The sequence below is a fragment of the Petaurus breviceps genome, unplaced genomic scaffold, assembly GCF_028583685.1.
Source record: "Petaurus breviceps papuanus isolate PSGF00001 unplaced genomic scaffold, PetGlider_PUasm1.0 419, whole genome shotgun sequence".
In the NCBI taxonomy this organism is placed as follows: domain Eukaryota; kingdom Metazoa; phylum Chordata; class Mammalia; order Diprotodontia; family Petauridae; genus Petaurus; species Petaurus breviceps.
The window spans coordinates 3,989,651-4,017,228 of record NW_027186324.1 but is presented as its reverse complement, the minus strand read 5'-3'; the positions used below and the strand labels follow the sequence as shown (position 1 = coordinate 4,017,228).

At 39.1% G+C, this 27,578-nt stretch overlaps 1 protein-coding gene and 1 long non-coding RNA gene across 38 annotated transcripts in view; both read right to left on the bottom strand.

The window, feature by feature from the left end:
* The window catches only part of MAP4K4 (mitogen-activated protein kinase kinase kinase kinase 4), a 273,822-nt gene that overhangs the window by 236,083 nt on the left and 10,161 nt on the right, over positions 1-27,578 (bottom strand). The gene's annotated exons all lie outside the window — the stretch shown is intronic.
* LOC138171190 (uncharacterized) overlaps positions 221-27,578 on the bottom strand; it is a 36,548-nt gene continuing 9,190 nt past the window's right edge. The window contains exon 2 of the long non-coding RNA XR_011170817.1: positions 221-27,554. This is a non-coding gene — a long non-coding RNA (uncharacterized lncRNA). The remainder of the gene's footprint in view (positions 27,555-27,578) is intronic.

Genomic DNA, 27,578 nt, shown 5'->3' with positions numbered 1-27,578 from the left:
TTATCTGACAAACCGCTGCTTCCAACATTCACCATACTTATCTTTTAAGAACTGCTGTATATGATTGTCCTCAGTGTACAGAAATCAACTGTGAAGAAAAACTAATCCTGCAGTTTTATATTAACCATTTTTCATTACATAATTTTTATAACTCATTTGGGAAAAAATAATATATGAACACGCTATATTTCAACATTTTAAAAAACTGTAACATATAATGTTTCTTTTATTTGGAAGGAGCATAGTATTAGTTTGATGGTAAGGTCACTTTTAGGCATGCTAAGACTTGAGATGTGTAAGGCCTAGGGAAAAAAATGTGGTAAAGCTAGGGGAAAAATTTGTCAGAAGAATTCAGGCATGTGTTCTTGAAAACTGAAAGGAAGTTTTTTTCCATCCCTTAATTTTTCTAGATTTTTTTTTTTAATGAAAACTGGACATTCCTAAATATACCAAACCAAATTAAGGGCAACACAATTTTTTTTTAATCTGTAATATTATAAAAGGACTCTAGATATGTAGAGTGCATATAAATGATTTTTTTTAATCCAAGTATTTCCCCCCCCCCCCAAAAAAAAAAACGAAACACAAAAATGAACAGTTTTCTGATGAGGAGAAATAAGGAAAGAAATGATATAGATTTTAAAGGAAAGAAGGTTATTGAGATAACCAGAAGAATTACAAAAGAGCAGAGTTAAGAATAAAGTCTCTTAGATGAAGGAATTAGGACACTATCTCTCCCTTTAAAAGACAGCTCAGACATCATCTTCTGCATGAAATGTCTCAATCTCCCAAATACTAGTGCCCTTCTCTTGCACAGTACCTTGTGTTTAACCACTCAAATACACGTGTGAATATGTGTGAATTTACAAGCATTATACTTATACTGTGTATGTGAAAAATATACTTACTGTCTCTCCCATTAGAACATAAGCACATTTTGAAAAGGGATCATGTCATTCTGTGCATCTGAATCTTCAGTGCCTAGCACAGGTGAACTAGTCAAATAGCAGTAGTTCATGAAAACTTGTTGACAGACTTATCCAAATTAGGACCAAATCGTGACCACACTCAAAGTATGTATTTTATTTCTATAGGGTATAAAAAAAAAAGTTCATGCTGATAGAAAGGATGTTTCTGTCTCATGGTAGCAAAAAGAAAATTTTCTAAAACTCTAAACCCTCCGAAGAAAACATTCTACAGTTCTACTCCGAATTCTACTAAAAAGCCCAGTAACCATCTTCTTATTTGTGCTACTATTCTAGAAATTGATTGTCAAGTTTTATGCTTTGATCATAGCACTTGAAAACATCAGTTGAACTTGGTCAAGTGGCCAGGGCTGTGTAATCTGAATGCGGTTTCACTTTTAATAGCTTCCACGTGAAACAGAATGACACGAATTTTCTAATTATTCTTCTGTGTTATGAGTAGTAAGGCTAAATCTTGAGTCTGCTGACTCCAAAAAGGTCGTTGTAAGCTGTGGTGCCAATACAGATGGCCACACTGGTTTTAAAACCTCAAGCTCATTAGATAATCCTCAACAGTGACATGACCCAGGCATCATCATCTGAGCAATAATCAATTCTAAACCTCTACCCTAAGGTAAAAAGGGCTTCCAAAGGGCTTCCTTTCAACAGAAAGCTCTGTGACATAGAAGTACCTTTGATATGTTCTCTCCTCTGCCCATGAATCTCTTACTCCCTTTACCTTCTCTTGTTCCTATCCTGATAACCACCCTGAACCCTGAGAAAATCTAAATCAAAATCACAAAACCTTGTCAATCTGGTTCCAAAAGTTTTTAGGGTATTTTTGTAGATGTCTTGAAATTGGGGAGGGGGGATGGACATTTATATATCTATATCAATCTATCTATATGTGTGCTTTGTGTGTTTGTGTGTGTATAATTTTTGAAGTGGGAGGGGGAAATCTTTTCTTCCTCCACCCCCAATGAACCCTCTCCCTCTAGTAACAACAACAAAAAATACAATTAAGCAAAAAATTCCCTATTCAGTGCCAGCAGCTGACAATATATACAACATTCTGCCTTGATAGTCTCCTCCCTCTCTGCTGTGAAAAAAGAGTTATGTTTTGTTTTCTGGGACCGTGACTTATTTTTCAATTAATTCAGAGTTTATCTTCATTTTTCCATTACCAATTTTTGCTATTTCAATTCAACTGGGCTCTCAATGCTGCAAGGTCATCCTCCTGTTCATGTTTGCACACACCTCCCCCTCTACACACCTCTTACTCTCAACAGATGTTACAAATCTCTTCTAACTCTTCTCCCTAATTCTTTTCCTCCTCCTCCCTCTTTCTCACTCTAAATGGACCACTTTGTTTCCATTTTAAGAAGAAGCCTTAGGCCAACAAAAAGTGAACTCTTCTTCTAAACCTCTCCATAGCCTTACTTCCATTTAATCAAAGAGAAAGAAGCAATTCCCATAGGCAATACCTTCCCTAGTATTCACTCCCTAGCATGAATTTTTAGTTTCTAACTTTTTAAATCTCAGTATTCCCATGTATAAAATACAACTATTACCTAACTCACAAAGATTAGTGAAAAATACATTGTGTAAAGCAAAAAGGTCTGTGAAGATGTAAATTATTACTAATTCCTTCCCCTATATCCTACAAAACACATTCAGGTCTCCCTTATACTTAAAAAAAAAAAAAGCTTTGCTCAACCTCTATAATGGGTCACATCAGACTACTGTCCTCCCCTCTCCTTCTTAGTCAGATTTCTAGAAAGAGACAACTCCTCTAAAAAGAGAACTGCCTCTATTTCCTTAAGGATTCCTCAACCCACAGCAAATCTGTCTTCCTACTCTTTCTACTGAAATTGTTCTAAGGAGACTAATGACATTTTTATTGCTTAAATCCCATGGCTTTTGTTCTATCATCATCTTTGACATCTCTGCAGCATCTGACCCAATAAAACAAGACTCCTACATTTTCTTCAAACCCCCTCTTCTGGCTTTGTGCTGGAATTTGGTAGAATTCCTTCTTTACCTAATTTTTCAAATAGTTTATTTGCACTGGAATTCGTTGTTCTTTAAATGTTTCACAGAATTAACTTGTTAATCCATCTAGTCCTAATGATTTTTTTTAGGAAACTCCCCAATAACTCATTTGATTTCTTTTTTCAAAGGTAGAGTTATTTAATACACATTTGGTTTTAACAGAGTTTCCTCCAAGGTTCTATCTTTTGCCAAGGAAAAGAATGTAGGGAGAGGAATATCTCATCTATTCCATCACTTTAATTATCATCTTTAGGAAGATAATTACAAATACACACACATGCATATAAATATATGGATATATAATACATATGTGTGTACATATATAAAATATGTGGATATCCCAACACCACCTCTAATCAGACACACCCAAATCTCAACATGCCTTTCTTTCCCCTCTACTTTACCTTTTATGTCTGCTGATATCCTCTCATTCACCCTGCCTCACAACCTCAGAGCCTTCTTTGAATCGTCACTCTCATTTACCCCCAACATCCAATCAGTTTCCAAAGTCCAAATCCTTCCAATTCTACCTTTGTAATTTATTTGGCAGCTGGTTCCTTTCTACTCCCTCTAAAACCAGTCCAGATCTGAACTTCATTTCTTAAATCATGAATTCATCTGAAAAAGATCTGGGGAGGTTTAGAAATACAAGTTCCATGAGTCACCAGCATACAATATAGAAGTCCCAAAAGCTAAGGTAATCTTCAACTTCACTGAGATTAGTTTCCAGAATTAACAAAGTGAGGCAAGCGTTGCATTGTATTGTGCCTTGGTTGGGCCAAATGGGAAAATTGTGTGCAGTTGCAGGCATTATAGTTTGAGACAGACAATGCTAACATATGCTAACATCTCAAAAAAGTCAACCAGGATGATGAAGGCCTTGGAGCTGCTGAAGAAACAATCTAATTTTCAAGTATCTGGAAAGTTGTCATGTTAAAATGGGAGGCAGTTTGTTCTGCCTGGCCCCCAGAGGACTAAGCCAGAAGTAGGAGAGAGACAGACTTAGGATCAATATAAGGAAACTCCTTCCAAACTACAATTGGCCACCTTGGGAGTTGGTGAGTTCCTTCAAACCAAGGCTGGATAACCAACATGAGGTATATATAATAACGAAAATTCTTGTTCTGATAGAAGTCGAGCAAGATGGCGCCCAAAACGGCTTCCAACACTGAGACTCGTTATTTTCATCTAGCGTATTATAACTGTTTCCTAACTAATCTTCCTGTCTCTAAGGAAATACATGGTCTCTAATACATCTCCTGTACATCATGATCCACAAAACTTTCCTGATGCATCCCTCTGAAACCTCTGATATACTGCTCTGATCATTTCATTCCTCTGCACAAAAACCTCCAGGAGCTCCCTAGAGTCTACCAAATCAAGGATCAACTCCTGATAATGGCAGGCAACAATTTTCACTATCTACCTTCCAACACACATTTCTATCATTAGCTCCCTTCTATATTCTTTATTTTGATTCAACAAACATTCAATTAAGCACTCTAACTGAAATCCAAAATTTAGATAACCCCAGTCTCTTTTTTTTGATGTTGTTTGTTTGCTTTTTGGAGGGGAGAAGGTAGGGCAATTGGGGTTAAGTGACTTGGCCAAGGTCGCATGGCTAGTTTTTTGTGTTGTGTCTGAGGCCAAATTTGAACTCGGGTCCTCCTGACTCTAGGGCCGGTGCTCTATTCACTGTACCACCTAGCCACCCTCTAACCCCAGACTCTTGCATAATACACAGAAACACAGACAGCAAGAATGTTCAATACTGCATTATGACTTGTGTCTAACACACAGACACTTAGTAAGTCCTTGCTGACTGACTAGTTGCTTAATAAATGCGTGCTGACTCTGACTATACCAAAGAGGTATAAAACAACATATAAAAAGTCAGAGGAAATCCCAACAGACAGGATCAGGAAAGGTTTCAAAGGTATTATCTGAATCAGGCTTTAAAAATTGGGTAAAAATTTAACAGGTATGAAAGGTTACTCTTCTGGGTAGAGGTTACAGCTTGAGAAAAACGTTTTATTTCCAAGACAAAGAGGAGTTCCCTACTCAGTCATTTTGTCCAAGAAATTTTCCCCGCTTTATCTCCCAATCTCGTCCCCAAGCAGAAGGCATCTTGCTGTGGTGGTTGTTGATCATGTGGTTTCAGTCCAGTCCAACTCTTCAGAACCCCATCTGGGGTTTTCTTGACAAAGATTTTCTAGTGGTCTGCCATTTCCTTCTGTGGCTCTTTGTACAGATGAGGAAACTGAAGCAAACAGTGTTAAGTGACTTGTCCAGGGTCACATAGCTAATAAGCATCTGAGGTCAAATCTGAACTCAGATCTTCCTGACCTTTAGGCCCAAAACTCTAAATTTCTAATAGTACTTTGCCTGAACCTCTCAGCGTTTATCTCATTCTTCCCACACACATTTATCTACCCTACCTCCCCAACCCCACCCCTCCATACACAATGAATTAGAAGACAAAGATAGAAAGGGAGATCCCATATATACAAAAATATATACTGAAGCATTTTCCAGAGTGGAAAAGAATTAGAAATAAAACAGGTACCTAGGTAATGGTTGACCAAATTATTATCTGAATATAATAAAAATGGTGAACATAAAGAATCCTGATAAATTCCAGAAGATTTATATGAACTGATGCAGAGAGAAGTAATGAGAGTCAGGAGAACAATTTACTCGATGACCACAATAAATGCAAACAAAAATAATACTAAAAGACTGAAGAATTCTCTCAATGCAGTGAGAGATCAATGATCTCAGAAAGCTATGCAGAATGGAAGCATATATTTGTGGAAACAGCCAATGCGCAGATCTGTTTTTGCTTGACTACCCTTCTGTTACAAAGCAAAGGTCCAATGGGAGAGTAGGGTATGGAAATTAGTGGGAAGTCACAACATTAAAAAAAAAAGGAATATCATAAAAACAACAAGGCCTGGAATATCATTGTATTCCCAGCCCTAAGCATACATAATGCAATGTTTGTTGTTGCTGGGTTTTGCCTCCCTACTATCTATGCATGTAAGCTAGATAAATGGCTAAATACATTCCCCAAACCGGGGCCCCAGGCAATTCATGGAACATCAGGGAATCTCAAGAAGCTCCACAGGAGGGAAAAGTAGGTGAAGAGCACAGAGGTCCATCAACTATTCTTTAAGCAGCCTTGTCAAAATAGTCCCTCTCTTCAGGTAAAATCTAGAATGTATGAGATTTTCAGGTTGAACTAAAAGATTTCCTGGGAATAAACAAAAGCAACATCAGGTCTGGACTTGCTTCCTGGGACCCAAGTTAAAATTAAATAAATAAAAGACAACTGGCTGCTTTATCCAAGGGCTGAGCTCCATAGGGTTAAGAGCGACAGAATCACATTATTAATCACCTTGCAACGATGGAATGCCAAAAGCCATATAACTGTCACATGATCATGATACCACCCACCCAAGTTTTCATGTTTACCTTTCACAGTCCAACAATGTAGGGATGCTGATGCTGGTGGAGGAGCCCTGGAGAGAACGTTTCTTTTCATGTAATCTCGCAGAGTGGAAGCCAACACCACAGTCTGGTTTTAAGACACAACTATTTTTAATACACCCAAGGGCTATGATTATGCACTGGATGTTTACAATAGAGATTCTAAAAAAGAAAGTGCTATTTACACAGGGTCTGAGCAATAGCCAAGGAATACCTGGAAATCTAGATTTCATCTACCAGGGGCCTACGAGGTAACTTACCTTTCTGGGAGCTGATGAAACCATCTATTTCACTGCTTTCGCTTTTCTTTGTAGCCTCAGCACTCACACAGGTGACAGACACTAGTAAGGCAGTAGAATCAAACTCATGATTGCACTGATAGGGAACTCCCAGAGGAAGTATACAGTCCTTCTACCAACGCAGAGCAGCACATTCTCTGCAACTTACAAAGTTTAGTACATGGTAGGGCAGGGAGTAAGGTAGAAGAAGACGAAGTATAGAAGAGGGTTAGGTGATTAAGGGCTGTCAACATCAGTCTTTTGTATTTAATTCTGGAAGTGGAAGAGATAAAGAACATGGATCAACCGGCACTTTTCACTTAGGAAGCTGAATATCAGATGGAATGCATCGGGGGAGACTTGTGACAGGTGCAAAGCAAATGGTTTGTATTTTAGGTTCAAAAACCCTTTGACATACTTTAAAATGTATGAATTTAGTACGCCAATATTCAGTAAGTATTAGCAAAAACATTTAAATTACTCAAATCAAAAACAAGACCTAATTTGGAACCAACTGGTTACAATGAAAACAATTAAATCTCTATCCTTCTGTCAATCTTATATTTCACAATAAGGCTATTTCCAAACGCCATTTTAGATGCATTCATCCAAAGAACATTTATAAAATTCACTAGGCAAAATAACTCAAGAAACTGAATATCAATACCCTTCCTGTGTTGATTATTTCCAATTTATCCTCTATATAGCTTGCTTGTACATGGTAGTTTGCAAGCTGAATACTCAGTGCTTAGCACTGTACGGACACATAGTAGGCAATTAATATTTACTAAATGACTACTGACTTTCTGACCAGTTAAAAAGTTAACGAGGCATCCTCTAAGCCAGAATGAAAGCATCTGGAATCACAAAAAATAATGGTGGAACCTACAAATTCAAGCCAGACTTCTTACTCTGAAGCTTAGTTCTATTCAGGATCATTTTCCTTGCCATTATCAGATTATTAAAAACAGCACACAGTCTCTGATGAATTACAATTTTAAAATTTGCCTTCTGTTTCTAAATGGTGTAAGCTTTTTCTCAATGACTTGTCAGCAAGTCTGAGAAAAGAATGTAGAAAAACAAAGGGAGGGAGGAAAAGACTTTTAAAAACAAGGACTCGGTCACCTGAACCTATACAGAGACCAAAGTCCATCAGTGAAAAGAAAAATAACTGCTGTGACACAGGGGGTCCCAAAGGCTAGAGCATGGTGACATTCCTTGGCCACCTCAGCCTCCCCAAGCGGTGTTTTAAGGGCAAAACATGCCTCCCCTTCCCCTCCCCCATGGTATCAGAAGGGAAGAGGATAAAAGCTAATGCCTGATAGAATTAGAAAAGACATTTATTCAAAGCTATTCAGAAACACTGGCTCATATAACCTAAAAGGCAGAAACCTACTAACTTGGACTAGCTCAATTGCCAGCTGAAACCTCCAGCCCACTACTCACTCACCTCCTGTCACAGAAGTGGAGAATGAGACATCTGGTGTTTTGGTCTTGGCCAACAGGGAACCTTGTTTTGTTTGACTATGCAATAAAGGTCAGATACAAAGGGATATACAAACAGAAAATATCTTCATCTAGTCCCTGCTTATCCAAATCTTGAATTTACTCTCCCTTTGGATACATAAAAGCTGCCTAACTGGATGGCTTGACCCTCTCCTCCAGGTATTTATAATAACAATACAAACATGAATCTGCACAGGAAAGTAGAGGGTCTTGGAGAGGTCGCAGATGTACTAGCTTACAAAACAATTTTTCTTTGTGTATATAAAAACATGTTAGACTATGGAGCCATAAGAGGTTGTATGTTATACAGACTGGAGTTTCTGTGTACATAAAAACTGTGTATACATAAACTAGCTCAACCAATTGCGAACCAAAGGGAAAAGGGACAAGCAAAAATAACAGATTCAAAGGTGATTTCTGTCCCCCCCACCCCCCAAAAAAAATTTTTTTCCCCCAAGATAATAGTATCAAATCCATCATCCTTTCCTTAGCTATCTGGTAGCTCCTGGTGACCTTTTAAGAACTATCTTTACTTAGAGGACTGAACATGGAGTTAAGAAGAAAGCCTCAGACACTAGCTGTGTGACTCTGGAAAATTCATTTAAACTGCCTGTCTCAGTTTCCTCATTTATAAAATAGTGCTAACACTATCACCTACTTTCCAGGTGTTGAAAGAATAAAATATTATTTGTAAAATGTTTTCTAAATCCTAGTTGTTATTATTAGCATTATTCATTTTTATTTATTTACATGTGCATAATAAGGCCCTTCATTTTTTCTGTCACCACCACCCCCCTACCTGGCACAGAGCAAATGCTTAACCAATTTGTGATAAATCCACGAACAGTCTCCCAAATCCAGTACAGATCATTCCTGCTTTACCAGATGGATGCCTTCTAGCAGGGCTGTGCATGAAATGTACTTCCATCCAAAAAACCACTTTATCAATGATTTCTGTAACTAAAACTATTCATGGAAAATCTGATGGACTTGCAGGTAACAGCATCATGTTCTGCTAACGCTCCCAAGATGTCCTTGCTCTCTTGCTCTACAAGAGGGAAGCTTGGAAGACTAGAATCCAAAAAAAGATGATTTCACCAAAAGAAACGGACAGATGAAAGGAACAAAGGAACCTCTATCTCCTTAAGAGCCCTATAATACTAGCAGGTGCTAATATAGCAAAATAAATGGAAAATCACCGCAACCGCTATGGAATAATAATAAGTGTCATATATACAGCCTTTTGAGGCCTTCAAAGCACTTCATATACATAATCTCAGGTGGCATATAGCAAGAATCAAAACAAATCCAGGCAAACTAGCTTTTCAGCCAAATCCCAATCCATTCCTCAGGAAACTGGGTAGAGTGACCTAAACAGAAAGCACTGCCTCCATTCTACCACCTCAGACATGTATGCGTGCATGTATATACAAAAATACATACATGTACATGTATGTAGGAGGGGGACGGCAAGGCAATTGGGGTTAAGTGACTTGCCGAAGGTCACACAGCTAGTAAGTGTCAAGTGTGTGTGGTTGGATTCGAACTCAGGTCCTCCCAACTCCAGGGACAGAGCTCTATTTACTGTGCTACCTAGCTGCCCCCACATCACCACTTCAGATATATTTTGCACAATAAAGCCTTACTAACTTCAGTGAGAGTAGATATTATTAGACTAAATTAAAAATGGTTCAAGATTTATGACAGGTAAGAGAAGAAAAAAATAACCAGAAATATCCGAGGAAATCTCAAAAAAAACTACAATTAAGCAGATGTGACAAAGTCAGAAGACCTGAGTTCAAATACGGACTTCGCTATGAGGAAGACTGGCAAACCCTCACTTTCAATAGAGCTGGAATGGACTCTTTAGAAAGGCCATATAGTCCAACTCCCTCATTTAACAGATGTGGAAATCGAGGCTAAGGGAGATAGTTACCTACCCAAGATCATAAAGGTCAAACCAGACTCTGTGGGCTGCAAATTCAGACCGCTTTCCATTACCCTATCTGTTCAAACATGCTTCATTCAAGCCAGCCTTCAGCCTCACCCTCTGGACCACTTCCTCCAACTATCCAGCTTGTGTATACTCCAGAAATGCATATTAACTTTAACGTTAGCCCAAGTAAAAGGGAATTAAGAAGGCCAATCACATAGGAACATCCCATAAAAATTATTAAATTATTAAGTGTCTACCACGTGCAAGGCATTGTGTTTGCTCCTGGTGATACAAAATCTAAATCAAAACAGTCCCTGTTCTTAAGGACCTTTGGTTTACCAAAACAAACCACAAAAACCCCACTGTCCTCCCAGTAACTCAGGGCCAGTGTCCAATCCACCTCTCACCATAAACCTCAAGAGAAAAGTCTTCTGCTATTGAGGATTCTTTATGTCAAAGTGTCCCTACAAAAACATGGGGAAGGGGAAACTCTCTGAAAAGTTCCTGAAGTCCCTCAAAATTCTGACCACAGATCTACAGAGAAATGTTCAATTCTGTGCCTGTATCCCAAATACATGTCTGTTAAAGAAGGATAATACCCTGTAACTTGTAAGCTATCAGAAAAACTCCAATATTATTGATAGAAGCTTTTTAAGTTCTTAGGTCAAAGGCACTTCAGTCAATGTGTCATTCTTTTGGAGGATACTGTTAAAAATGTGTCTTTGATTAATGTGATTCATAGAAAAACTAAGTATTAAGAATATTATTCTCTAAATATCAGTCTAATGCAATAAAATGAACATTTAAAGCTATTTATGACATGAGCCTACCAGAGAAGACTTTTGCATGAATTCATGTATTACCCAATTTCAAAAAAAAAAAAAAAGACTAATAACAGATAGTATTAGTAATTACTTCCACATTACCAAGAAAAAGTCACCTACACTAGCAGCCATGCTCCTATAACTGGTCTTCCCGCTTCAAATCACTATCTTCACAAATGAATCCTGCACATCCTTGACATACCTCTGATAATGTCACCCACTACCACACATCCCTCATTTTGACTCCTCAAAACCTCCAATGGCTCCCTGCTGCCTACCAACTGAAGTCCAAATTCCTTAGCATGACACTAAAGACCTTCCATGAATGGTTTCCAATCGCCAGATTTATCTACCTCTCTTTATACACCTCCAATATCTCTCCAATTCCCTGAGCACCTAGGGTCTAGGGTCTCTCCTGGCCCTGGAACATCCTACCACCCCAGCTGCATGCTCAGCCAGGAATATGTAATCCAATGGCCCCTTCTCCCATTGGCCAATTCCTCCTGCACCTTCCATTTTGTGAAGGGGTCAGGCTGGCCTGCATTCATTTCCTTCTACACCTTCTGGACTCCAAAATCAAAACAACATTATATACAGTAATAGCAATATTGTTTTAAGAACAACTTCGAGTGAATAAGTCATTCTGGCTTTATAAATATCCAAAATAACTATAAAGGACATATGAAGAAGACCCTACCTGCATCCAGTCACATACAATACTTATTTGTGTCTAATGGTAGTCATCACTAGTAAGGGGGTGAAAGGGAAAAAAAATTTACACAACTTTATTATGCATTTAAAAGGAGTAGCAAAGTGTACATAAAGATTTGCAGTTTCATTTACAATCATATTTCTTTATTATACTCTATTATAGAAATGCATGTTTTATTCCATAAATTAAAAATAATTTTTTTTTTAAATCCTGCCCCTGCACTGGCTACCCTCCCCACTTAAACTTTCTGTGCATTGTCTTCCTCCAACAGAATCCAAGTTCCTTTCGATATCCCAAAGAGATCAAAGAGAACAAGAAAAGGATTCCTATATACAAAAGTATTTATAGCAGTTCCATTAGTGGTGGCAAAGAATCAGAGACCGAAGAGGTACGCACCAACTGGGGAACGGCTGAAGTCACGTCATACATGAAAGGGAAGGAAAGCTACTGAGCCAAAACTAGGAAGGCTTACGTGAACTGATGCAAAGCGAAATGAGAAGAACCACAGCAATTTATGTAATAACAGCAATACTGGGAAGATAAGTAACTTTCAGACATTTACACTGCCCCGGACACAGAGGGTCTGTGATGAACATGCTATCCATCTCCAGACAGAGCTGACGCACTCTGAGAGCAGACTGAAGCATTTTATTTCAACATGGCTAATGGAGGAATTTGGTTTGCCTGACAATGTGTGGCGGAGGGAACACAGGAGAATGTGAAATCACAGCTTACAAAAAAATTTATTTTTAAAAATGTAAATTTCTTGAGAGAAGGGACTTTTTCCCCCTTACATCTGTATCACCAATGCTTAGTACAGAGCCTGACACAAAGGAAGCCCTAAATAAATGCTTCCCTTCTTTTCTATCCCAATGTGTGACCTACATTACATCTCACCTATACTGCTTACACCATTCTCTGGGCCAGGAAGAACAGAGTAGTATGATTGAAATGACACTAGATCTGAGGGCTTGGGTTCAAATCCCACATCTGATACTACCTGTGCAACTTTGTGCAAGTGACATCTAACATGCCTTAAAGTCAGCTGGAGAAAAACGGAAGGGTTGGACGAGATCGCCTACAAGAACCCTTCTAGTTCTGAAATCTTTCATTTTATCATTTTATGTTCTTACTGCCAATCCCATCCATCCTTCAAGGGATAGCTCAAATGACAACTGTTTGTTTCATCCAGTCACAAATGAATGTGATTACACCTTCCTCCAAAGCTTCAGAGTATCTTGTTATATGTGCTTAAGCATAAAGAAACACTCTCTCTCTGCCCCAGTCATATGTGTGTGTATTTATATGTATGTCATATACAAACATACATACATGTGTATGTCTGCTTCTCTTATTTACCTTTCTATACATGAAGCTCCTTGAGGTGAGTGAGAAGGAAATCAGTTAGTACTGATTTCAGATATTACTTTAGCAGGAGACCACGTCTTACTCATATATGTACCCCAGTCTAAACACAGAGAGTTATCAACTTTTGTTGAATAAATTAATGCCTTCCCTGTTTACCAACGCCACCATCAACACTGCTGTTGGCTGCCTGATCACTCTTTCATACATAAAGACTCTCTCTGACATTGCCCCTGACTCTTCTTCTTCCCTTCTCCCTTTCCATCTTTCAGATCCTAAATCCAACTACTATCAACTCAACACTGGCATGATATGATATATTATAACTAGAAACCCAAAGGTAATCTAACCAGCAGTAAGATATGGTGACTGTTTTAGATCGGTGTTGTCACTGTGACCTTGGGCAACTCATTAATTAACTCTCTCTGACCCCGTTAGCTCCTCTGGAAATTGAGGGGCTGGCAAGAGAACAATTAACAGAAAGATCATAGTAATATACAGGAAAGCAACTTTGGAAGACTTTGAGAACTCTGATCAATGCAATGACCAATGATGACTTGACACAGGCAATGTATTGACTGGTTTTACTTGACTACATTTATTTGGAGTGAAGGGAGGAGTTAATCCATATTGACAGAGATTCACCAACAAAAAAGTCTCAAAAGATATTTTTAAATATGCAGAAGAAAAACAAAATTCCAAAATAAAAATATAGGCAATTTCATTAATACCAAGTTAAATTTAATAGGGAGACAGCAAGGTAAGTCAGTGGATAGATCACTAGGCCTGGAGTCAGGAGGACCTGAGTTCAAATCCGGCCTCAACTAGCTGGGTGACCCTGGGCAAGTCATTTAACTGGAGAAGGAAATGGCAAACCACTCTAGCATGTTTGCAAAGAAAACCTCTTATGGTATTTTCAAACAAAGAGTCAGACACGACTGAACAACAACAAAATATAACAGGCAGTTTTACAAACTGCATAACATAATCCCCTCTTTTGTTCTTTGAATACTGAAATGTCTATATTTGTTACATGTTGTAGCAGCAAGCACCCCAAGTCCCCAGGGTTTGCTGCCAACACAGGTTCTTGGATCCGCTTTGTTAAAGTAAAGCAACTCAAAATGGGTTAACAAGCTTACTTTCATCAGTCAAATTTGTATTGTTTACCTCTTTCAGGGGAAAAAGGTCAGCACCCCGAACTGCAGAGTATACATACAGAATTATCAAGACAGAGAAACAGATCAAGTAGACAGTTTCCAAACTGTCCAACCATTACATCCATACCAAATCAACATCTGGGTTTCAAAGTCGGAGGGCTCTGGACAACGGCTTCTCAGAGTTTCATCTGATCAAATCACAGAACACTTCTCAAAGTGAGCCCCAAAACAAAGCCTCACATCAGGGCTTATATAGCCTTCTCCTGGCTCAGAGAATGTAACAACCCTCTGGACCCACTGGCCAATCAAGAAGTATCTACTGAAAAACCAGCCTCCCACCCCAGGCTCTAGGTGCACTTTAGCCTAGGGGCAGGGAAGATGTTTAAATTTACATTCCCATTACACATGTTAAGCCTGTAATGAAAGAATAAAATAAAATGACAAGTTGGTACATGATTGCTAAAGCCCTTTCCAGCTCTAAGACTAAGCACTCCAGGATTTCCTATAACCCTCCTCAATCAGAAGTCTTTTCTATATTAAATTCCCTCCAACCCAATTATCACTGCCTTTAGCCTCCTAATATACCATCAACTTCCTAAAACTCATAGTAACTCCTCTTCCCAGACAACGACCTCTTATACCAGGGTCTTCAGGACTGAACAACTGAGGATACAGGGAAGATGTTGGAGACCGACGGGAGGTCAGGTAAGGGATGGGTCAGCCCTTTATGCCACAGCTTTCTGGCACAGACTTGTTCCCACGAGAGGTACACAGAAATAAACACTGAATTTAGAGTAAGGTCTGGTTTCAAATCTCTTCTCTGAAACTTCTACTTATATCACCTTAACAGGTTACAAACCCCTCTGGGCCTCAGCTCCAAAATCTAAAAAATGAATGGGTCGGTTGGACTCTGTGGCCGCTAAGTCTCCTCCTAGACAAAAGTCTGCTGGTATCCGGTCACACCCTTGGCAGGCCCTTCTTTCCTCACCTGTGAAGTGATGAGGGTCCTTAAGGTCTCTGCCAGCTCTGAGATACACAAACCTCGGAAAGGACTACCATAACAGTCTTAAGCAGCTGGCAACTGGCATTATCATCAATCAGTGGTTATCACTTACATGAAGCACATTACAATGCGTCGGACTAGAGTCAAGCCCAGTCACAAGACAGTCTGGTCGCTCTCATAGAACAAAATGCTGGTTCTTCTATCTGCCACAACAATTCAACTAAACTCTGCCACGGGATCCCGAGGACTGTGCCAGGGCTGAAAATCTCTAATCCCATCCCTTCTCCCCCTTCCCAAACACAGCTCCCTGGACATGCCTCCATGTTGTTACTCATACTCTCCGACCAGAATGTTCTTTCCCTTTCAGTCACACCTCCACATGTCAGAACCCTACCTGTCCTTCCAGGCTAAGTTCAAATGGCATTCTCTCCGTCATATTCCCTGATCATTCTGCTTCCCTTCTGTCTTGAACACAGAAGATCTTGAACACAGGCCAAGTCAAGTTCATTTTGCTACCCTCTTTGTCTTTAAAAGTCTCACCACTCCACAGCAATCCTTTCCCCACTACTCCTTCTGTGGCTGTCTATGCCACGCCAATTATTTTCTGATTGTCTACTCCATACAATTTAGCATGACCACTAGATAAAGCTAGCCTTATCCACTGATTGTTTCATCTCTCTTAGGAGACAAGCTTTAAGTTCCTTGAGGTCTGACACTATGCTACCCTGAATTCCTGACTCTAGAACTTAGCACAAAGGCACTTTAAAAGTATTTCACAAATACTTATTGATTAACTGAACAAACTCAACTTAATTGATCCCCATTCAAGGGAAGTAAGAGCTAGAGATGATATACTTTCTTCCTCTTAAAAATAGCATTTTGGAGATGCATACTTTTTTAAGCAAATGCCTAAGATCATACATGGCAGCATGTAACAGACCAGAGAGAACACAAGATTTGGAGTCAGGAAGAACTGGTTTCAAATATCACCTCAGAAAATTACTGGCCTAAGAGACCCATGGCAAGTGTCAAACTCTGAGCCTCAGTTTTCTCATGTAAAATGGGTAAAAACACTTACCTCATATGGTGGTTGTGAGGATAAATGAGATAATATATATAAAGAAGCACTGAAAATCTTAAATTGTTATATAATGAGTTATAATTCCCAAAATATGAACATATAATCATTATGAAGCTGGCGTGGTGGACTGAGTGCCTGGCCTGGACTCAGAAAGACCTGAGTTCAAATTTGGCCTCAGACACTACCTGTGTAACCACAAGCAACTCACTTCCCTCTATTTTTGCATCAGGAAACCCTCATCTGTAAAATACAGATAACAATAGCACCTACCTCCCAAGGCTGCTGTGAAGATCAAATGAAATAGTCATTTTAAAGTACTTTAACACAATGCCCAGCACACTGATAAATGTTAGAAAAAACAAATACGTAATGTCAGCCTATATGAGCACTTGAGTTTTGGCTTCAGCAGAACATAATATATATGATGCCCTATTTCTGACGGAAGAGTAAACCAAGACGGGATTCTGAGAAGCAGAGATTCAGGTGTGTTGGTTTTTGTACTGAATTTGTGATGTCACTGACATAAAGAAGAGATGTCCAACATTCCCAACGGTAGCCCAAATCCAATTAAAGCACAATTGAAGAATATTTAACAAAAATGAATAAAAACACAGTAAAACATTGGATAATGTTAGTGTTACTCACTATTATAATATTAGTATGTGTGCAGATATGTAGCCCATGTGCAGCTCGATGGTTCCCATTTCTATTTGAGAACTCTTTCAGAGTTCTTAACTTGACTTTTAAGAAGCTAATCATAGGAACTCCCAAGAAATAATCTTTAAAGAAAGTCACAGCTCATTCTCCCATTAGGGAAGGTAATCAGCCTTGTCTTTTTACCTGTACCTATTATCTCATTTCCTCTACACACTCACAGTTCTCTGGGAAAGAGATAAGCACCCAATGAGTATGTGGCAGAGTGAGGCCAGATGTGCATGCATGACTTCCTCCCACTTTACCCACTCCCTCACTTCCTGTGAAACGAAAATCAGGTCTACACAGGCAACACATGAATCATTCCATCATAAAATGTCTCTGCCAAGAGGGACCTTAGAGATCACCTTGGCTTAGTCCAACCTCCACAACCCTTCCTCCCCAGCCCCATTTTACAAATGAGGCAATTGAGGTCTGAGAGCCTTTAAAAAAAAAAAAAAACAGGCAAATTCCTCACTTCTTCTAGCAACGATTATCTCATCCATAAGGCAGGATTGGGAAATCAACATTTCCAAGTTCCACAAAGAGGCACAGGAAATGAATCTGCCAAGCCAGAGCAATTAACACTGATTAGAACACTCAGTTCTCTTACTAATGGGATTCAAAAGGGGTCAGCATTAAGACTCTATCTAAGTCCCTTCAGATCTGACAAGAAGACACCCAAATCTTTAAATATTTTCGGTAACAGCAACCCAAAAAGGAGAAGACAGAAAGCAACAGCAAACAGCAAATCCCAGGATATTCAGAAAGCATCCCTACCCCATTTGTCACATCAAAAAAAAAAAAAAAACCCCACAGCCTAAGAAAAGGGTTTTGAACTCCAAGTTCAAAGATGATCCTCCCTAAATTTCTTAATTGTCATTTTCTACATGAATTCCAACAAGAAAACCACTCCAACATATATGCCAATTCCAAGTTTTTACAGTTCTAGAAATTGTGAATTTCCGAAGGAAAGATCCCATAAGATCAAAGACTGTGGAACTGACCAACTCAAGAAAATGTGTTCTGTTCCTTGAAATGATAAAAGCCTTAGAAAGATTTTGTTGAACCTTTTATCATGACACAATTTAAAATATTCCTGCTGTGTTAAAAAAAAAAAAGTGTGATTTACCCCTCAGAGGCAGTGAAAAGCGTTCTTAAAAAACACACCCACCTGTGTAACATCAGAAAGAAAGAAGCAAAGAAGCCCAATGTTGAACATATTAAATACCATTTGCTACCACCACCAACCACCCACACTCCATCTTGACTGAAAATCTCCTCCTCTTACCTCTCCCTCCCCTGCCAATCTCTTTCCCCAAGAGAAATAAACACAAAGCTCTCTAGCCAATCAAAATCTAAACTTCCTCGAGATTTAAAGTGACCTTGTAAATATAGCCAATTCCTTACTTTTTCAATGTCCCTTGTAATCTATACATTAAGAACATCACCATTAAACTAATTCATAGGATTGTCTTATGGAAGGAAATGCCCATAAATCCCTCTGATAATACAACATGATAAAAAAACATGTCAGGATTCACTTCTATCATTCCCTTCCTAACTCTCAAAATATGTCTTCATTCACCTCTTTCTTTGCTTACCCATGACTTCAAGTAACTGAAGCATATGAAGAGGAAAGACAGATTTTACACGTGCAATCCTCTATGCCACACTCTGACCATTTATTTATACCACAGGAAAATGGAGATCTTTGAAAAACATTTGGGTTTTTTTTAATTTGCAAGAAATTGACCAATAACAAATACATTTCCTACATCAGAGAAATACAAAGGAGCAGTCTTATATGAATAACTAATAACAGGGACCAAGGATCTCTCTCACCCTGTCCCCTCCAAATTAAAAAAAAAAAAGATCAATGAATTCTGCAACTTTTTTCACGCTGAAAGCCAAATTCAGAACTGAAATATGAAAATTAATTTTTACAACCCCAAATCCTTTGCCCTGTGAGTCTGTAACATCTTTCTAATGTATAAGATATAAAGGTCAGAGAAACAAGGTGTCTCGAACCCACGGGGCTTACTGATGTTGTCTAATAAAGGCTTAGAGGATAAAACTGTGCAATAAGTTATTAATGATTTGTTCAATGGAAATTCAGTATTTCATCCTCCATTTAAAATACAACTCCAATACAATACTGAGTTCCTACTTGTTTCTACAGGATATCAGTAATTACCAGTCTTGCTTAGCTTTCATAAGCCACCTTAAAGAAACTCCATTCAATTTAGCTAATACTATGCACTTTACAATGTAAAAAGCATTTGAGCTTGATACTGAAACACAAAGGACTCCTGTGTATTTTTACAAAGACAAACTTTTCCTTTGCAAAAAATGTATTTTAATAAGTAATTTTATTTCCTATTTCACCTGAAGACTGTTTTTTGTCTGTTTTTTTTTGTTAACTCCTAATTAGATCATTTTAAATCAAACTCCTGTCCCAAAACACACTAACAAATACTTCATTATTGCAACATTTACTACAATTAATTTTTTTCCTTTATTCAAATGACATTTCAGTGTATATTTGTAAAATGAGCCCTAAGAGATTGAATCCAATCTGCTCAAAGAAACTAGGCTCCATCTAAAATGCTCCAATGAAATACTCTGATCACGAGTCCAGATTACCTTCAGATATCATCAATCCCATCAGACTGTCTGATGGGACTTGAGCTGATGAATGCAGTGACCCCACTCAAGTGAGGTGAGCTATACTATACAGTACTGTTCGGTGAACAAGATGCACAAACACAGACTAACTTTGTAATAATCTTCAAGAGAACTGGTGACTGTATAATATTGGTTAACAAAAGCCATACCTTATTTCTCAATTTCTTGGAGTCTCAGTTAAAATCTCATCTTCTGCAAGATGGCTAGCCTGCCTGTCCTCCTTAAAGTTATTTAGTACCCTCCCCCTGAGATTATCTCAGAAGTAACATCACCAGCAGGTATCTCGTTTGTAGCCTATTATCTCTCTCATTAGACAGTGAACTTGTTGAAGGCATCCACCAAGACAACATCAAGATCAAAAACACCTTGTTGTCAAAGCCAGGCAACTTTAGCGTTACTATAAACAAAAATACACTTTTCTTAACTTATCTGTTTCTCCTGAGGTCCCCTCGTTTCTCCACTTCCATCATCCAAGACTTCTAACTCTTTACCAGGTACCTAAATCAGTTGCCAAGTCTTTCCTCCACTCACAATTCGATGCTAATTCTCCCTAGTGAGCCACAATAACCCCCAATTGGTCTCCCTCCCTCTAGTCTCCCACTTCAAAAATCTACATTCAAAGAACCACACTGACTTTCCTAAAGCATAGGTCTGACTATGTCACAACCCATGGAGTAGGGAGTCAAGATGTGAATTTGAATCTGACTTCACTTGCTGTGTGAAGTCACTGAACCTCTCTCTTCATCTTCATCTGTAAAATGAGAGTAACAGCACCAACTTCACAGAGTTGTTGTGAGTACTGAATGACTTACCACGTGTAAAGCACTCTGCAAATTCACAAATGCTATATTGACTTATTTACCGTTGTTAAGCTTCTGCTCCTACACTGAGGAAAAAAGGTTTTGGTTTTTTTCTAGTTGACCTGTGGTTTCACTGGCATAGCAGGTTCTTTGAAATTTGTTGTCCTTGGAAAGTCACCTGGGATACTGAAAGGTTAAGGGGCTTACCCAGAGTCTCAGTCAGTACTTTTTAAGGGCTTTACCTGAACCCAGGTCTTTTTGACTCCAATTAGGGTTAGTTCTCTCCACTAGGCCCCACTGTTTCTATTTTTTTTCCTGCTACCAGCATGCTACCAAATTCATTAGTACTTGTTTCTGAAGAGGTCTGGGGTTATATGTAGGTCAATCTTTTTTTTCCTCCTTTTTCTCTAGGTCTTCTCACTCCCTAATCCAAGTTCCTACCAGCATTGTAGATTCTACACTATGTGGAGATGGACCTCTAAGGTACATCTGAATATCTGTGTATTTTCCTTAATGATTAGCTTAAAGGATTTTGTACTTTCAATCTTAGGATCTATAAGGCACATGACATACCATCCACAACCATATCCAATCTTAGATTCCATTCAGAAAAGATTAGAGTATTTTTTGAAGGGAAGGAAGTGTTATGGCATATATATGAAAAAGTAACATGAATGTGAATATCATGTCACTCAGTGTTTGCCTTTTTTAACCCAAGACTGGACAATTATTTTCTGAGCATCTTCCTAGGGCCCATTATGCCTGTTTGAACATTGGGAGGGCCAGAGGTGACAGGCAAGAAACTATGCTTAGTCTTTATGTGGATTTTTTTTATGAAAGGGGATAAAATCTTTAATATTAACCTAATTTATTTGTAAGGTTCAAAAGACTCTCGTGAATGAGGCATTATTTGTTTTATGTTGCTATTTGGAATCCATTGGCTTGAGGCAGAAAAACAGTAAATCAGTGTCAGAATAAAACTATGGGTTTGAGAGAGAAGGGAGAGTTCTTCGGCTTCACTTTATAAGAAGCAAAACTGCTAGGGGCTTCCTGGGACAGATTTTAAAGGGCAGTATGGAAAAGCTGGGTAAGCTAAGTATTGCAGCAAACACACTTATGCCCCAACTTTTATCAAAAGAACTTATTGGGTGCTAAGAACTAACAGAAGACCTCTAGTATTTCAATGGTATGTGGTAGAGGAAAGTACAAAGACAAAAATCAAACCGTCCTATCAAGTAATTTCTTCCGATCTCGAATTCCAAGAACACAATAAAAAATAATCAACCGAATGTCAAATATCTAATTGTCATTATTAGTCCCTTCCCAATAGAACATGAAGGAAAGAGAAAAGGGAGAGTCAGTCAGTAAAGAAGGTGAAATAAGAATTCCCTCTCCAACCACAACAGGATCAAATGACTCTTCCAAAGGTATGAGTACCAGCCCACTCTTAGCAAGACTTTTTTCAACATCACCCAGTAATGAGGCTAGCTACTCTAGGTACTAAATGGATTACTTTCCAAGTGCTCTCCCCTCCCCCACCTCCAAAATGAGGGAGAAAATGCCCCACACAGCAGTTAAGATAAGATACAACACCTCTGTTTCTCTAATCTTCAGTATTTTCCCCCATTATACCTTTTTTTAATTTCACATATCTTTTTTATGTTTTGTTAACAAATGGTTTTAGAGATACAGAGTTGTTTAGAGTTGTTTTAAGAGACAACTGGAATAGAAACCATTAAAACTATAGAACTGATTATCAAAATCAAGGTAGTAACACTCCGGTCTTTATTCAAAGTTCAATTTACCAGGATAAGAAAACGGCTAAAGATGGGGAGTTGAAAAACCTTAACTGGAGTCCATGAACTCTAAAAAAACCATTCTCATAATTGTACTTCAATGTAGTTGGTTTCCTTTGTCATCCAATGTGTTTTATTTTATGCTTTTAAAGGCATTCTGAGAAGAGGTGGAAAGGCTTCACCAGAATTCTAAAAGCAGGTGCATGACACACAAAAAGGTTCATAACCACAGGGTGAGATGACTTGTTTTAGCTAGAAGTTGTTTGTATATTTGTTATCACCAATGTTTTCCTCTACAATCAACAAGCATTCTTTTTTTTTTTTTTGCATGGGGGGAGGGGAGGTAGGGCAATTGGGGTTAATCGACTTGCCCAAAGCCATGTGGCTAGTAAATAAAGTGTTCAGTGTCTGAGCCCGTGCTCTATTCACTTGGCCACCTAGCTGGCCCCAACAAGCATTCTTAAAGCCCCTACCATTGGGCTATAATTTAAGCACCAATCAGGCAGGCTACTAGCCTGGGAGGTAGCTAGGTGGGGATTATGTGGAAAGAACTTTAAAATTTATTTTTTAATTTCAAAACCTAAGCTTTTTACAAGACTGATCACATCACTTCATTGCTCAAAAAAACTAAAGGCATTCCCTACTGTCTCAGAGGAGAGATTAAATCAAGGCCCTGCCATCCCACCTTTCCAGTTTTATCTTATCTCAGTCTTCAATATGTTCCCTACACCCCAGCCAAGAAATGATGACTACTCTGTCATTCAAACACACACTACATTTTGCCTCACCTGTGCCTATGTGTAATCCTGTCTCTTGAATGTGGTCCAAGTCAACTGCTATCTTGGCCATGAAGCCTCCCCTGACTGCCTGGTCTATAGTGAGCTAGTCACCTTACAGTTTGTTTTATACCTCTACTGGGTTTAGCATATATTATAATTGGCTGTTTATATATGATGTTCCCCTAAAAACTAAAAAAGACCTTAGTGGTCAGCTAGATCAATCATATTACGGATGAGGACACTGAAGGCCGCAAAGAGTAAATGGTTTGTCCAAAGTCTCATAAGCAATAAACTGGTAAAGCCTGGATCTGAACCCAGGTCCTTAAACAAAAGAAACTCTGATAATTATGTTGTGGGTAAGAAAAAAAAGATCACAAAAGAAAGTGGCTCAGGGACAGGACAATGACAATGGCCTAAGGAGTGAAGGAGAACCATTTGACTAATGACTTTTTTTCTCTTGCAAAGAGAAGGTTCTTCAGATGAAGAAGTATGTAAGCTCCTTTTTGAGTAGAGATTGTCTCAATCTTTGTGTGTGTCCCCAAAGCCTGGCACAGTGCAAGGCATACAGCATATGCTTACTAAATGCTCGCCTATCGACAGACTTAGAACAAATATATGCTGGGGGGGGGCATGGTTGTGCACACCTGTAGGCCCTGCTGCTGGGGAAACAAGGCTGGCGGATCACTTGAGCATAGGGGTGAAGCATCCCATTAAGTCTGGCACCAGTTTGTTTGGTTTTTTGGGAGGGAGACAAGCGACTGGCAAAGGAGAAAAGTGGACTAAATTGGAAAAAGTGCTTGCAATTACTATGAGCAGCTGATAGAGTTACCAGTTGGGTGAGATCTGGGGAGAGATAAGAGGTGGGGGGTGAGGGGGAGGAGACAGAAAAGAGAGAGATGCAAAATAAGATAAAAGAACACCCTATTGCTTTCAGTCACCAAGCCCAGAGATCCACATCTAAAGAGTTCAGAAAGAATATCTTCACTTCTCTAGGCCTTAGTCCCCTCACTTGTCAAATAAGAGGGTTGGGGAAGGAACATGGTTCACTTTGTGCCATCTTCAATGCCTAGCACACTTTAGAGTAAATGAATTAATAAATATTTGTTGAATTGAATTTACTTGCTTAGGGAGAAAAAAAGAGAAAGAATTAATCCCGCGAAACAAAACAGAAATTAGTTGGTTGCATAGTTCAAGTTCTAACATCCAAATAAACACCACCTTGTGAATACTGCCCAAAATACATTAGACATAATACTACATACAGGTTTGCCAGACCTAGTGAAGACTAGAGCTAAGAGGGTCCTCAAGGATGTAAAAAGCATTTAATCACGGGCACATCATGCAATTACGAACATTCTGGTACACAAGAAGACATTCAAAATCCAGCTACTATACATTTAATGGAGAGTCAGAGGGTACTGTAATTTACTAGTGAATTTCTCAGATCAAAAAATGTCAAATTCCGGCATGGCAATGAAATGAACACACTGACTCTGGAGTCAAGACATTACAATCTTTGTCTCTTTTACTTCCTATGCAACTTTGGCTGAGTCCAATGACCTCTCTGAGCATGGCAGCTTGGTACCTCTCCTCAGCGGTAAAAGGAGAGGGGTGCATCACCTCTGAGGTTCTTTTCAGTTCTAAAACCAAGATATTTACTTAGCCTGTCAGGCAATTCAACATTCAAATAACTACTTCACCAATATGCTTTCTCTAAAATCTAAAAACAACCCCCTATAAATCAGTAAGAATCCAAGTGAAAACTCCCAAAAGAAGAGTTTTCAAAGGCCAAAATTTAAAAAAAGAGACAGACAGACAGACAGACAGACGGACAGACGGACAGGTAGCACAGTTGATAGAGCACTGGCCCTGGAATCAGGAGGCCCTGAATTCCAAAGGAGCCTCAGACACTTGAGACTTACTAGCTGTGAGATCCTGGGCAAGTCCCTTAACCTTGACTGCCACACACACACACACACACACACACACACACACACACACACACACACACACACACACACACACACACACACACAGGAACTAAGCTTTGCCAAACTGATCCAGGCATGGCAACCTCCCAATAAAAATGAAGTTAGGAAGGTGTGTGGGAAGGAAAAGTCATGATAAATATTCTGGCATATGCTTTTCCCCTCAACTTCAACAAAAACTTACTGAAACGCCCACAAAGCATGGGACTCCACTAAACACCGAGTTAGGATATGAAGCTAAAATAGGCCCCATTCCCTACTTTTATGAAGCAATCTAGATGCATATAGGATGGATACAAACAAACAAGAAAACTGATACAAAACTTCTAAGAGGTACAAAGTATTATGCAAGACCCAAATTAGAAAAGAGTCATGGGAAGTAAATTAGGGCAGGTCTCATAAAGGAAGTGACATCTGAATAGAGGTACAAAGACTGAAACGGAATTCAACAGGTAAAGAAGGAAGGGTGGCCCAGTGAATAAAGCCCTAGAATCAGGAGGACCTGAGCTCAAATCCAGCCTCAGACAATTAACACTTACGAGTTGTGTGACCTTGGGCAAGTCACTTAACCCCAAATGCCCAGCCTTCCCCCCTCCAAAAAGCAAAAAGAAGGGAGGGCATTCCTGGGATATGGAAGGGCAATAAAGATAGGGAATTGTAGGCGTATTCAGGGAGCAGCAATTAGTCTAGTTTGTTAAGAATAAATTCTGGGGAATAGGATTAGTGAGATAAGATTGAAAAACACAGAATGATGCCAAACTATTGAAAGCTTTGGGTGTCAGGCAAAGGATGGTGAACAATGGAGATTACAATCACTAAACTTCATTTCAGTTCTCATTTAAAATGAAGATTATACCTATTTTGAAGTATGTTCCATCTACCAAAGTTAGCTCTTTCAAAACAAAACTGGTTGTAAAATACTCTGATTAGGGTAAGGGAAAATACCATGTTTCTGAATCACATGACAATCCTGTAGCTTCTACACAATGGAATCCCCCTAAGAAAGGAGAAGAGAGTCAAACTGTTTGGCCCAGTTCCTGATACCAGTGACCTCACTGACGGTGAACAGAGTTTGCCTTTATAGGGATGAGAAAAGAACTGTATTCATGATTTAAAGAAAGAATGTGAATTCACAAGGATGACTGTTTACTAATGGGAGTGGGGGAAGACAAGAGACCCTCAACAATTTCACACATCTGGCCTATCTATCCCAAAAGGGAAAGCTGGGGGAGAGGGGGAGGCAGGAAAAAGACTTTTATTAATGGAAGGTCAAGGAATTCCTATAAAAGCACTGCTTGCTTATAATCCTCTTTGTATTTACTATATCAAGTATGAACTTAATGCCCTGAAGCTTATTTCTTTCTTTACTCAAAAGGAACCATTTACTAACATACTAGCTATTAAAAGGTCAAAAGTATTCCAAGAAATCTCACTAGGCGTTTATCTCATTTTTTCTAAAGCAAGCACAGACACAATCTATCCACTGGGATCTTTTTCCACTTCCCATCCCGCCACAGCAAGGAAGAGACTTTCTTTTGCTTTTACAATGCCTGTGGTATCCCACCAGGAATAATACCCTTCTCTGGACCAAAGAACATGCCTCCTTCCTAAAAGTAAGCTAACCTACAGCTTTGTAAGTCCACCCTGGGGCAGAGCTTGACTGACAGGGATTCCCCACTCCATCTAATTGCCCAGACCAAGCTTCACATGCATCCCCAGGGGATATCCTGTACCTACCCCACCCCCTTCTCTGGCCCCAGGAACAGCAATCAAATCTTGCCGCCAATGCTTCAGAGTATGGCCACGGACTGCCCTAGGGCTCCACTCAAATTCCTTTCTTTGGCCACTCCCATCCTCCAATAAAATGTGAGCTCCAAAAGACCTTTGACTCACCCAGCATGACATGGCAGCCAGGTGGTAACATGCAGATAGTGCAGGGCCTTAAGTAAGGAAAGCTCATCTTTTCCTGGACTGAAATCTGGCCTCAGACACTTACGAGCTTGGGTGACCCTGGGCAAGTCACTTCACCCTGTTTGCCTCAGTTTCCTCATCTGTCAAATGAACTGGAGAAGAAAATGGCAAACCACTCCAGTATCTTTGCCAAGAAAACTCCAAATGGGGTCATGAAGAGTCAGAAATGACTGCAAACAACTGAACAGCATTACCCAGCATGGTGCCTGGCAGTTAATAAATGCTTTTTCATTTTCAAACATTCATTCCAGGGAAACAGCAGGTGATAAATAAAAGCTTATTAACTGGACTGCCTTGATCAGTGTCACAGATCAGTCTATTTTACAAATAAAACTCAATATGTGCCAAAATCCATAATTTACTGTTTCATCAGTTTTAATGAACATTCATTAAGTACCAATGGAAAAATACAAAGATTCACCAAAGAAGCAGTTTCTGACTTGATGGACTACATCATCAGCTTTTAGAACACTGAATTTAATTATTGGGAGTGGG